This window comes from Engystomops pustulosus, chromosome 2 (genome assembly GCF_040894005.1).
Source record: "Engystomops pustulosus chromosome 2, aEngPut4.maternal, whole genome shotgun sequence".
In the NCBI taxonomy this organism is placed as follows: domain Eukaryota; kingdom Metazoa; phylum Chordata; class Amphibia; order Anura; family Leptodactylidae; genus Engystomops; species Engystomops pustulosus.
Window position 1 is genome coordinate 140604868 of NC_092412.1, and position 12593 is coordinate 140617460.

General features: G+C 39.8%; 1 long non-coding RNA gene across 1 annotated transcript; it reads left to right on the forward strand.

The window, feature by feature from the left end:
• The first annotated feature begins 11521 nt into the window (after nucleotides 1–11521).
• On the forward strand, nucleotides 11522–12126 carry LOC140116614 (uncharacterized). The gene is made up of 2 exons (XR_011852853.1): nucleotides 11522–11644; nucleotides 11869–12126. It is a non-coding gene; the product is annotated as an uncharacterized lncRNA (long non-coding RNA).
• Nucleotides 12127–12593: the final 467 nt, after the last annotated feature.

Here is a 12593-nt window from a genome sequence, read left to right on the forward strand (position 1 = left end):
CTCCTGCAGTTCAAACCGAGCATTAGTATGGGGAAGAAAGGTGATTTGAGTGCCTTTGAACGTGGCATGGTTGTTGGTGCCAGAAGGGCTGTCTAAGTATTTCAGAAACTGCTGATCTACTGGGATTTTCACGCACAACCATCTCTAGGGTTTACAGAGAATGGTCCGAAAAAGAAAAAACATCCAGTGAGTGGCAGTTCTGTGGGCGGAAATGCCTTGTTGATGCCAGAGGTCAGAGGAGAATGGGCAGACTGGTTCGAGCTGATAGAAAGGCAACAGTGACTCAAATCGCCACCCGTTACAACCAAGGTAGGCAGAAGAGCATCTCTGAACGCACAGTACGTCGAACTTTGAGGCAGATGGGCTACAGCAGCAGAAGACCACACCGGGTGCCACTCCTTTCAGCTAAGAACAGGAAACTGAGGCTACAATTTGCACAAGCTCATCGAAATTGGACAGTAAAAAATTGGAAAAACGTTGTCTGGTATGATGAGTCTCGATTTCTGCTGCGACATTCGGATGGTAGGGTCAGAATTTAACGTCAACAACATGAAAGCATGGATCCATCCTGCCTTGTATCAATGGTTCAGGCTGGTGGTGTCATGGTGTGGGGAATATTTTCTTGGCACTCTTTGGGCCCCTTGGTACCAATTGAGCATCGTTGCAACGCCACAGCCTACCTGAGTATTGTTGCTGACCATGTCCATCCCTTTATGACCACAATGTACCCAACATCTGATGGCTACTTTCAGCAGGATAATGCACCATGTCATAAAGCTGGAATCATCTCAAACTGGTTTGTTGAACATGACAGTGAGTTCACTGTACTCAATTGGCCTCCACAGTCACCAGATCTCAATCCAATAGAGCATCTTTGGGATGTGGTGGAACGGGAGATTCGCATCATGGATGTGCAGCTGACAAATCTGCGGCAACTGTGTGATGCCATCATGTCAATACGGACCAAAATCCAGCACCTTGTTGAATCTATGCCACGAAGAATTGAGGCAGTTCTGAAGGCAAAAGGCGGTCCAACCCGTTACTAGCATGGTGTACCTAATAAAGTGGCCGGTGAGTGTATATATAATTATGACCCATATAATTATACTAATCTTAAGTGCAAATTGTGTTATGGTGTTTTTCCATCATATTGATGAATCTCCCTGATAGTGTTTACATTATGCTGCTAAAGTTTGGTATATTAGCTTTCATTACATTATTCAATTCATCGTTTTACTTGTGTATTCTTATTCTAGAGATTTGTTCCTTATTTCTTTAATAGATTCTCATACTGAACCCCCAAAAAGAGAAAATTACCCCTCTATTTCAATGCTAACAGTTGGGTCTTCTTTATAATGCATTAGTGTCATTTTTCTTATTCTACTCAAGATTATACAGAGTTTTCTAGCAACTTGTTTTCTATTAAATAGAAATCGCTAGATTTTACTACCATTTTCAGACAATTTGAGAATCATTTTACCATTCTGTCACAAGAAACACTAAAGGAAAGAAATGTAATTTTTTTTTTTAACCACAAATGTTCAATAGATAAACATGAATAGTTTGAGAGTGTCACGGGTGCCCTTGCCACCCATATCCCAGGTTGCAGGTGCACCCATGCACCTCCGTGTGCCCCCCAAGCCAGCCTGCATGTTAACTCACCTTTCCCGGCTACAGCAACGGTCTCCATGATGCCTGCACTCTGGCGCGCGTGTCCCCGTCTCCCGCACATGCCGGCTCTGTCAAATTTAAAGGGCCAGCGTGCCAATAATTGGTGCCGGCCAGCCGCCTGCCCTCATAAATTCCAAACTCTTCCTGTGTCCCCTGCTGGATCTTTGTGCCTTATAGCCTTAGAGAAAGCTGGTCTGATGCCCTGTGCGATTGTCCTGATTTCCCGTTGTGACTTTGATTCCATTCCTGACCTTGATCCTGTGCTGCCCGTCTTGACCTGCCACTACATCCCGACTCTGATCCTGTGCTCCCTGTCTCGACCTCCTGTCTGTCCCCAAACACGACCGTCCCTTATGATTCAGTACTTCCTCTTGGCCGCCACCACGGACAAAGTCACACCTGTAGTACCATGCCACAACAAGTCCAACCTGCTTTGTGGCAGGTGAAAAACGGGTACCACTTAGACTCTGGTCCCAGGTGTCGGCTTACGTTATTGTCTGCTGCACCAAAGTCTGCTATTTAACCCGTCAAAGACATGTGATATTTTTATTCATGGGTGCGAGTGTGTGGATGGGCTCACGGGCTGAGCCATCTCCATTGCCGGTGAGTGTTTGCTGCATATTGCAGAAAACATTCACCGGTAACACCCATGATCGGTGCTAGTACCAAAAGCGGGTGTTATCCCTGTGATTGCTACTGGCAAAGCTGCTGGTGGCGCATGGGCTCCACCCACCATCTTGGTTTGATAGTCATTGGCTTCGATTTGCATATTGTAATAGATGATGTGCAAAATCCCCAAATTCTGCCATTATGTGGTATAGCAGTATATGGTAGGATCAATCAGACAACCTAAGGTTAAAGTACCCTATAGAGTCTCAAAAATAGTAAAAAAAAATCCTGCAAAAATTGACACCACAAACAGCTCCGTACAAGTACGAAAAAGTTATTAGTGCTAGTAGATAGCAAAAATAAGAATTTTTATTTTGTACAGGTTTTAATTTTTGTAAATGTATGAAAACATTATAAAACCTATATAAATTTGGTCTCCCTGTGATCATACCGACCCAAAGAATGAAGCAGATATGTTATTTTGGGGGCACAGTGAAAGAGATAAAATCCAAGCCCATAAGAAAATGGTTCAAATGCATTTTTTCACCAATTTCTCTGTATGGAATAATAAATACTGTCACCATGAATTGCAATTTGTTATGCAGAAAGTCCTAACACAGCTCTTTACATAGAAAATTGAAAAAGTTATAGATTTTTGATGGAGGGTAGTAAAAAATGGAAACGCAAAAACAAAAAAAAAATCCTTAAGGGGTTAATAAAGGGGTTAGTAAACTTTATTTGTATCAAACTTGAAAAAGAAAAGAAATAAAATAAAATCTACCATCAACATAAAGCCTGATCAACCAGGGACACTTACTCATAGAAGCAGGAAATGTGACTGTGGTGATCTTCTTAAATTTGTTGCCCGTGGGCTCCTTCCTTTCTTAAAGGACATCTACCACCATTTTCTCTTTGGTAGACTGTCCTATATTGCACCCGCGTTACCTTATGCACATGTGGGAGCCCCTTTTTGCTTCCTCTGGGGCCTCAATGGTATCAAGAAAATAATCTTTTAAATATTCAAATCCGAAGCCTTATTTATTCACACCCCCCACCTCATTCGTATGCACTGCTCCCATCTATCTGTGCGGTCTGTCTGCCCATAAAAGAAATTTCTCAAATTTCAATCCGACAGTAAATCCAGATGTTTACGCAATATCATTTTATCCACTTACTTTACATTTGAATTCCAGAGTGTAGGCAGGGACTCTCTAAGCATTTACTTCGTGATTCCTCTAGTGCTGTGTGCTGACAACGTGGTTAGATTATCAGGGTACAGGTTTATATACTCTTTAATTTAGCTTCTGAACATTGTACTAGTATCTGACACATAGAAAGAGAGATGTCACAGATCAGAGATGAGAGCTGATGAGATCCATGAGATGGATATATAACACACATTGACACTCTCAGCTCTTCTAACTCACCTATAACACCCAGAATAAACTCTGCAACATACCTCCCTTCCCCTCCTCTGCATAAAGATCTTATCTGTCTGTAGAGTGTAGCTTTTCTCTCCTCCTGATGTAAAGTGTTTGCCGGCAGGAAGTCAGTGTCTATCTCTGTGTGAGTTTGTCCTGGAATGCAAGGGTGGGAGCTGGAGGCAGAGAGCAGCTCAGTGCAGCATCAGATAGAAGAACAAGATGTCTGAAACCCTGAACTCAGAAGATCCAATGTCGGGACTAGGGACAACCAAATTGTGTATCACAGGAATGATAGAGAAAGGTTGGAATTATATCTGTGAAATTCCGTATTTTTGTTAATAGCATTAACCCCTTTAGGACTATGCTCATTTTCACCCTTAGGACACAGCAGATTTTTCAAATATGCCTGTGTCGCGATATGTAGTTAGAACTTTAGAATGCTTTATCTTTCTAAGTTTATTTTCAGACTGTTTTTTTCATGACATGTTATATTTCACATTAATGCTATGTTTTAGTTTAAATATATTGCAGGTATTTGAAAGAAAATATGGATTTTCTGATTTCTAAATGTTATACTCATCATACAGTTAGTCTTACTGCCCAAATGGTTACTAACTAACATTAACCATATGTTTGCTTTATGCTGACATTATTCTTTATATGTTAATTTATTGTTTAGGATGTTAGGAGGCTTACAGTTCTAACAGTGATTTTCCAAATGTTTAAGTAAATTTCAGATTCAATATTTTTAGAGGACAATTCATCTTAGTAAGGGTTTTCAAAGTTCTATTTATTAAAAACTCCCCACAAATCGCCCCATTTTTAAAACTGCAACCCTCAAACTATTCAGAACAGACTTTATTAACCCCTTAACTCTCTGCGCCGTAGCTCTGTGGCGGAGAGGTATAGGGAGTGTATGAAGAGGGCTCACGGGCTGAGTCCTCTTCATACAAGGGTGGGGGTTGTTGCATATTGCAGCAAACCCCCACCACTAATAACTGCAGTCGGTACTTGCACCAATCGCGGCTATTAACCCTTTCATTGCTGCCGGCAAAGTCGCCGGCAGCATTTAAAAGACGGGAGCGTGTGGGCGGCGCCATCTTTATTGCGATCGGTTGCCATGGTATCCTCGGGTCTTCGTTTGACCCGAGGCTATCTGGCTTCTGCAGATTCGTTACAATGAGCCAGTGGCTCATTGTAATGAATGGGCTGCAAAAATGCCATATATTGCAATACAGAAGTATTGCAATATATGGTAGGAATAATCTGACCATCTAGGAAGAATTAGAAATAAGAATTAGTGAAAAAAAAAAAAAAAGTTAAAATTTCAAATCACCCACCTTTCCCTAGAACTGATATAAAACATAATAAACAGTAAAAATCACAGACATATTAGGTATCGCCGCGTCCCAAAATGCCCGATCTATCAAAATATAAAAACGGTTACGGACGGTGGTGACCTCCGAGACTGGAAATGGCGCCCAAATGTCCGAAATGCGACTTTTAAACCTTTTTACATCAAATAAAAAATGGAATAAAAAATGATCAAAATGTCGCACAGACCTCAAAATGGTAGCAATGCAAAAGTCGACTCATTTCACAAAAAATTGACACCTCACACTCCGTGCTCCAAAGTATGAAAAAGTTAGCAGCTTCAAAAGATAGCAAAATTTTTTTTTCTTTTTTGTACACATTCGTTTAATTTTTTAAAATGTTTTAAAACACAATAAAACCGGTATAAATTTGGTATCTCCACGATCACACCGAACCAAAGAATAAAGCTGAGGTGTTATTTTGAGCGCAGAGTGAAAGTCGTAAATACATGACGCACAAGAAAGTGATGTTTTTTTTTTAATTTTTCCACATTTGGAATTTTTTTCTTAACATTTTTTAACATGCTTTGCAGTACACGGCATGTTAAAATAAATAACATTACGGTAAAGTAAAATTTGTTACGCACAAAATAAGCCCTCACACAGGTCTGTACACGTAAAAATGAAAAAGTTATGGATTTTTGAAGGTGGAGAGCGAGAAATGAGCGAAAAACCCCTGCGTCCTTAAGGGGTTAAGCTTGTTAACTTTTCAAGCATTTCACAAGAATTAAAACAAAATGGAGGTTCTATTTGGATTTTTTAAATTTGATAATAACATGATTATTTAGTCCTAAAATTTACACACTCATGCAGGTTAATGAGAAAACACATATCGGATGTGTTGTGCAGTTTCTTACGAGTACGGCAATACCCCACATGTCAATGTAAACTACCTTAGGGGCCCAGAGCAGACCGCAACGAGCCGTTGAGCTTTTAGAGGGCAGATTTTAATTACATTTTTTCAAGTGCCATTATATATTTAAGAAAAGTTCCTGAGCTACTAGAACAGTGAACCCTCCCGCAAATTATCCCATTTTGGAAACTTACTCTGTGCTCAGCATCTCCAAAGAAATGAATGGAGTAGAATGGTTGTACGCGGCTGTCTGCTCCATTACTCTCATGGAGAAACGAGGGGTCCGAATGAGGAATGTGGGACCCCAATGTTCCACTCATTTTCGTTATCTGTGGGGGTCTCATCACTGAGACCCCACCGATCATGAAGTTATCCCTATCAGTAATTGACTTTTTCAAGCTTTTTTGTGTTTTATATAAAAAATTGCATAGATAACTTGTAACTTATGTTCCATGGGTACTGTTACAGTGATATCCCATTTATATAGCTTTTATATCTTTGACTTGTTCTGCACATTAAACTCATTTGGAGAATAAAAATCCCTTGATTTTGCATTGACGTCTACTAAGCAGCGTAATGTTTTAATTATTTTGTTGATGGAGAGGTTGGTGCGTGGGTGGAGATGGTGGGTAACTACTTTTGGTTTTGATGTCATGTTTACAGAATGTGTTATTTTCTTATCCTGAGTACATTTAAGAAACTTATCTTCATAGGAAAACCCCTTTAAGTATGAATAAATGCAGTCCATAATGAAAATGCCTTGACTGTACTAAAATCTGTGTTTGACGTTCAGTTTTGTAAAGAGTTAAGTTTGTGTGTTTCTATGGAGTTTTACATTTTCTCTTTGTCTTATCTTCTGGAAAGCAGCTTGATTTGGACATATGGACAAGTACATGAAGAATCGAAGAAAAAATAGTACAAAAGTTTGGGATTTTACCTTAGGTATACCTAAGGTATAGTACACCAAATATTGTTCACCAACACTATTGATTTTTGAAACAAAAAATAAAATTGGTTGCAATATTGATTTTTGAAACAAATAATCAAATTATAATATATAAAATGCTGTGTTGCAGGATTTAACAATGAGTCCCAACTTGCTTTCAAAGTTAACATTCCTACTTGACTTCATTTAGTAAAAGTAGACCTGTAGGCACAACAGCAAAGTCTTGTGGGTCATCGTCACTCTGCCGATGATTATGCACTAAACTCCATAGTGAGTTGTATACAGGGTGGCGACAAGACCATGAAGACCCCCCTATAAATTTTGCACCAAAAGGCATTCAAACTGCATGTGTAAACACAGCCTCAGGTTTGGCCGTGGCAGTTAACAACAAGTGATTGTTGTATAATACAGCAAATACCTGCCCTGTACGAAGGGGGCTGAGATCCATATTTCCTTGTAGTTCACATGTAACTTTGGGGTGACAAACTTTCATTAGAGTGAGGGTGCAGTCAAAAGCAGTGCTTGGAATGTGTTCAGAAATGCAATGCGAGAGAAGAGCTTCACCCGATTTTGTGTGTGTTTTCAGTGAAACGCATGCGATTGACTACAAGCATCCATTTGCATTTTTTTGAAAAGCATATGCGATTGGGCCAAGCCACTCCCTTTGTACGGAATGTGTGAATGCAGTCTGAGGCTCTATAACAATGTATATGTGCTAGAAATATGCCCCAGAGCTCATTTTATTGGACGAGGATTGTACTCACTGCAGATGCTGGGGTAAAACTCATGTATCCCTTATAATTCAAAGAGTAACTATAAAGGTTTATTTTTCCTCAAATCAATAGCTTTTGGGATTTAACAACTTTGTCTGTCTATTATCTATGTTACCTATATCCAGCTGTTTCTTTGCTATACCCCTCAGATTACCTTAGTGCTTAGTTTCCTCTGTCTGTTATAAGCCCTGTGAGTCCATAGTTTGTTTATCTGATGGTTTCATGGGAGCGGTTGCAGCTCCCTCATCACAAAGAGGAGGTCATGTGACAGAGCTCTCTCTGTGTATGTAGCAGAGCTCAGTGTTCAAAACCTCGTGCTGCTCCTTTCCCCCACATTCTCCTACAGTCCAGAGAGCCAGTATTGTATGAGCCAGTATTTTGGCTCAAACAACCGTTCCAACAGACTTCCTACAGATCCCAACTAATGAATTTAAAACAAAGGATCTAGAGAGAACCTCACGACACCTTTTGAATTCACAGTTACATTGTGCAACATTATTTGAATACTTGAAACTATTAAGAATTCCACAAGGCTTACGCGTATCTCTACGCGGAACAATTTTCAAGGATAATAAAGAATTTTGCACCCGCTTTGAACAAATTCTCAATAAGTGCTCACAAGATCTGATGACACTGACAATTCACTGTCTTCATAAATACATCACCACAACTGGTGACAAGATCCAGAACATAGAGACACAACTTAAAACCACATTATCACAAGAAGAATACGCATCTCTCAAGACTAAACTGTAAACTAGTCTTGAAGCCCATCGCAGAGACACAGAAAGCAATAAACGTAAAAAATTCCTCCGCAACGCAGAGGACTATCTCAATAACAGAATCTACAGATGGCACGACAAGTATCCTGGAAGAGGAAGGATCTACAGAACACCCAGATCACCATACTCCTCGGCCTCAAGCACAGATGGCGAACAGTTGGATCTACAACATACACGTCCTTTTTAGGACACAATCCACCACCGACCACAAAAGGAAGACGAGGAGGGGCGGGCAATGGAAGAGTACCCACCAATCCAGTCACCACATGTTCCCAAGTAGGGAGACTCCTTTAGTTGTTAACATCTCATCTCAATTCCAGCACAAACTACCTTGCTACAAAGGGGACTATCTTTGTGCCGTACCTACAAACTAGATACCTTTGGACTTGAAATAGACCTCCAACGGTTCTTCAGAACCATTCGGTTGAAGGCCCATTTTGAAGACAAGGACATCACACAAATACCTATAGAGAGAGACATTACTACTACCCCAGGACCCTTTGATCTTAAGAAACTGGGTTTACGTAATAAGAGTTCCTTCCTACCCCCAAGAGATTCACACACGGTGTGAATCCTTCATTTCACTGATTAGTAGAGATGTTAAACAATTCCAACGTGACATCCAGATGGGTAACCTACATGCACAAGGTAACCTAACCAATACAGACAGACAAGCCCTAAACTCACTCCTTACCCAGAAAAATATCAAAATCAAGCCAGCGGACAAGGGCGGTGATATATCTAACACCATCCAAGAGACCATTCAAAGACATACCAAACTAGGGACCATCACTGTAGATCTAAGGAAATTCTGTCACCCTTATCCATCTTTCTTGAGAAGGTTTTAGCACCACTGATTCACAAAACCAAATAATTTCTACTAGACACAGGCACTTTTATGCAACTCATTCAAAACCATCCGAGAGCAACTCCCACTACCATCATAGCAACATTTGATTTAAATAGTCTGTATACCTCAATTGAACACCAAAAAGGTCTATAGGCCACCTTCAGATTTTCAGATTACTCAGAACACCCAATATACAGAACAACAAGTGAACCTACCAATGGAACTCCTTGAGATAGTACTGACAAAAAATGACTTCCTATTTCAGGACACCTTCACTTCACTGCAAAATATGGAAACAATACATAGATGATATATTTTGCGTATGGGAGGTGTCCACAGAATCCTTAGAGGAATTTTTTCTTTTCCTCAATTCCATTTGGACTGAACTTCAGTTCACAATGCATTAGAGCACAGAGGAGGTCAGCTTTTTTGACTCCATGGTCAAAAAAGACTCCACCGATCTGATCTTGACCAACCTCTATACAAAGGCAACAGATAGGAATAATCTCTTGCACTATACAAGCTGTCACCCTCAATCAACCAAAAACACACTTACGATGCATTTCACACGTTGGAATTGTGAGATTGGGAGTAAGACAGATCACCTTACACAACATCTTGACAATATGCAAAAAAGATTTGAAGAGAGAGGCTACCCAAAAAATATTCTTAAACAAAATAAAACCCACTCTCCTAGACCAAAAACACTTGGCCCCAAAACACCCTGTATACCCTTTGTACACCAGTTCCACCCATTCATATACAGGATTCACAAATCTATTATTAAACACTGGCCTCTACTAAATGAGGGCCATCCAGGGATCCAGGAATTCCAAAACCCTTTTCTTGCATGCTTCAAAAGACCTCCTAATCTCAAAGACAGATTAGTGGGGGCAGACATAGGTTCAGACATCAGGCTCCCCAGGCAAACTTTCCTCAATACAACAAAACAAGGCACGTTCCCATGTTTACATTGTGCTCAATGCACCAATGTTCAAAAAGGAGATTCCTTCACGCATCCACACACTGGCTATTGATATCAAATTAAAGGTTACCACACATGCGATTCTACCTACGTAATCTACCTCATAAAATGCTCCTGCGACCTCGCCTATGTCAGGGATACAACCCAACATGTGCTCAACCGTATTTCGAAACACAAGTCCACCATACGGACATCTAATCTTCTGTTGCCCGCTCCCGCCCATTTTGCCAAAGCTGGTCATTCAGTCAATCATCTGAAATTTCAAGTGATTGACAGAGTGGACATTCCTAGACGTGGGGGTGACCTTGTCACCCTACTAAAGAAGACGGAATCTTTTTGGATTCATACCCTTCAGACGCTGGCTCCTGATGGGATGAACAGGGACTATAGCATCCTAAGTTTTACCTGAACTGTGTTACCCTTCATTTGACTAATATGATCTTAATTATATATACATGCATATGCATGGATTTATTAAGAATATGCTGAATTTTGTGAGTCCATTAAGTATATAAATTAGGGTCCAAAATGAATGGCTTAGACTATACAAATAAACAGTGATATCCATGATATGTCATAAATCATGAATTTTTATTGTTGATAAGTATCAAAACACACATTTAAAAACAGTTAAAAGCAATAACAGTGCATGAAGCAAACCAATAGACCTGGTGCCTGAGATATGGTACATAGTAGCTATAAGTAAAGTGCAACAGTAATAAACAACGCATGAAATAGTATATATCAGACCCACGAGTGTGGTACAAATAAAGTTACTGTGCAACAAGTTAGTAATTTAATCCATAATTACCTATATGAAATGGATTTTAAACCTGGGCACCGGGGACTAGGAAAATCCCAATTTTTTGAGTCTGTGACATTCCTAATCTACTATATGTTTTTCCTACAGAAACTATAGCAAGATTGTTGTCGGTGGGCCATAAATGGGTAATATACATAGTATAATATACATAGCATAATATAAGTGACTTAGATACAATTGTTTCTGATATGTTAATATGCTTTCATTCTAAATGTGTCATTTCCCATTTTTATTGGTCCTACAACATTTTGAATCGTATTTTATGATCCTATATGTACTTTATATGCTACTTTGGAGATTAGACACGAAACAGGGATGAGGGACTAGAGGTATCAGCATGCATATTCTTTTCATGGCAATCCAGGAAGTAAGCTATGAGTCATGCGTTCCACAGTGGAACACATCAGACTTCCTGTCACATGATTGGACCAAACAGGATATAGCTCAGCAGCCATTTTCTATGCCCCACACTGAGACCAGAACAAGGCTGACACACAGCCAAGGTCTGAAGCGGTAGATACCGCTTCTATCTTCCAGGCTATACAATAGAATCTGGTGAGTCTCCCTTTATGTAAATGTAAAGTGATGCTTATTATGTCTAGCAAAAACCAACAACGTTTGATCACCAATTGAGATCTATACCTATGTGCACTAGATCTGCAACAGGTCCTCATCCAATTGTCTGTCCACTAACAGCATGTAAACAGTGCCCAATTATCTCCCACAAGTAGGAGGTCATTTTATGCATATAATTTTACACATATGTTTTTTCATTCCAGTTTCCTACAGGTGCGAAAAAACAATTGATCCTGCATAATACTACCGCTGTATAACATGAGAAGTCTATAAAGAAGCTCCTCAATTTACATAGATACGGACTGCATTTGTGTATTTTCTATTCTCTACATATTGTGTGATTATTTGACATAAATGAATTTCTGTACATCTATTAATGATACAGTTACATACCGAAATGTCATGTATATGATGTATTAAAGTGGATTGGTACAAGAATAAAAGCATTTATTTTCAAAATTGGATTGAGTGCCATCTTGCATATCCTTACTTGCATACAGGGTTGGGACCCTATTTTGGCACCATCAAATACTGAAACAGGAGTGCAGGGGAATTTCTACAAGTATTGAACCCCTCCCCCACCTTGTCATATCAGCTCTGTAAAGATAAACTATTAACCCTTAGTGCTCACACAGGACAGGCATAGACTTCATGTACTAATGATTTTTACCACTTATTACATGTTCTCTGCTCCTGCGTGTGATGGAAGCTGCCAGGCTAGTCACCATATATATCCTGTATGTGCACTGTGCAGTGTTCAGTGGATGTCCTGAATGGATTTAATGCTAAATTACTTTGAGAGAGAACACAAGGCATCATGTGATCTGTGGGCAATCTTAATGGCCTCTGCTTGAGAGCATAGACAGACAGACATTAGTCTCCACCCACTTCAACTCTGCTGATAAAGATTTTTGTGAAACACTTTCAG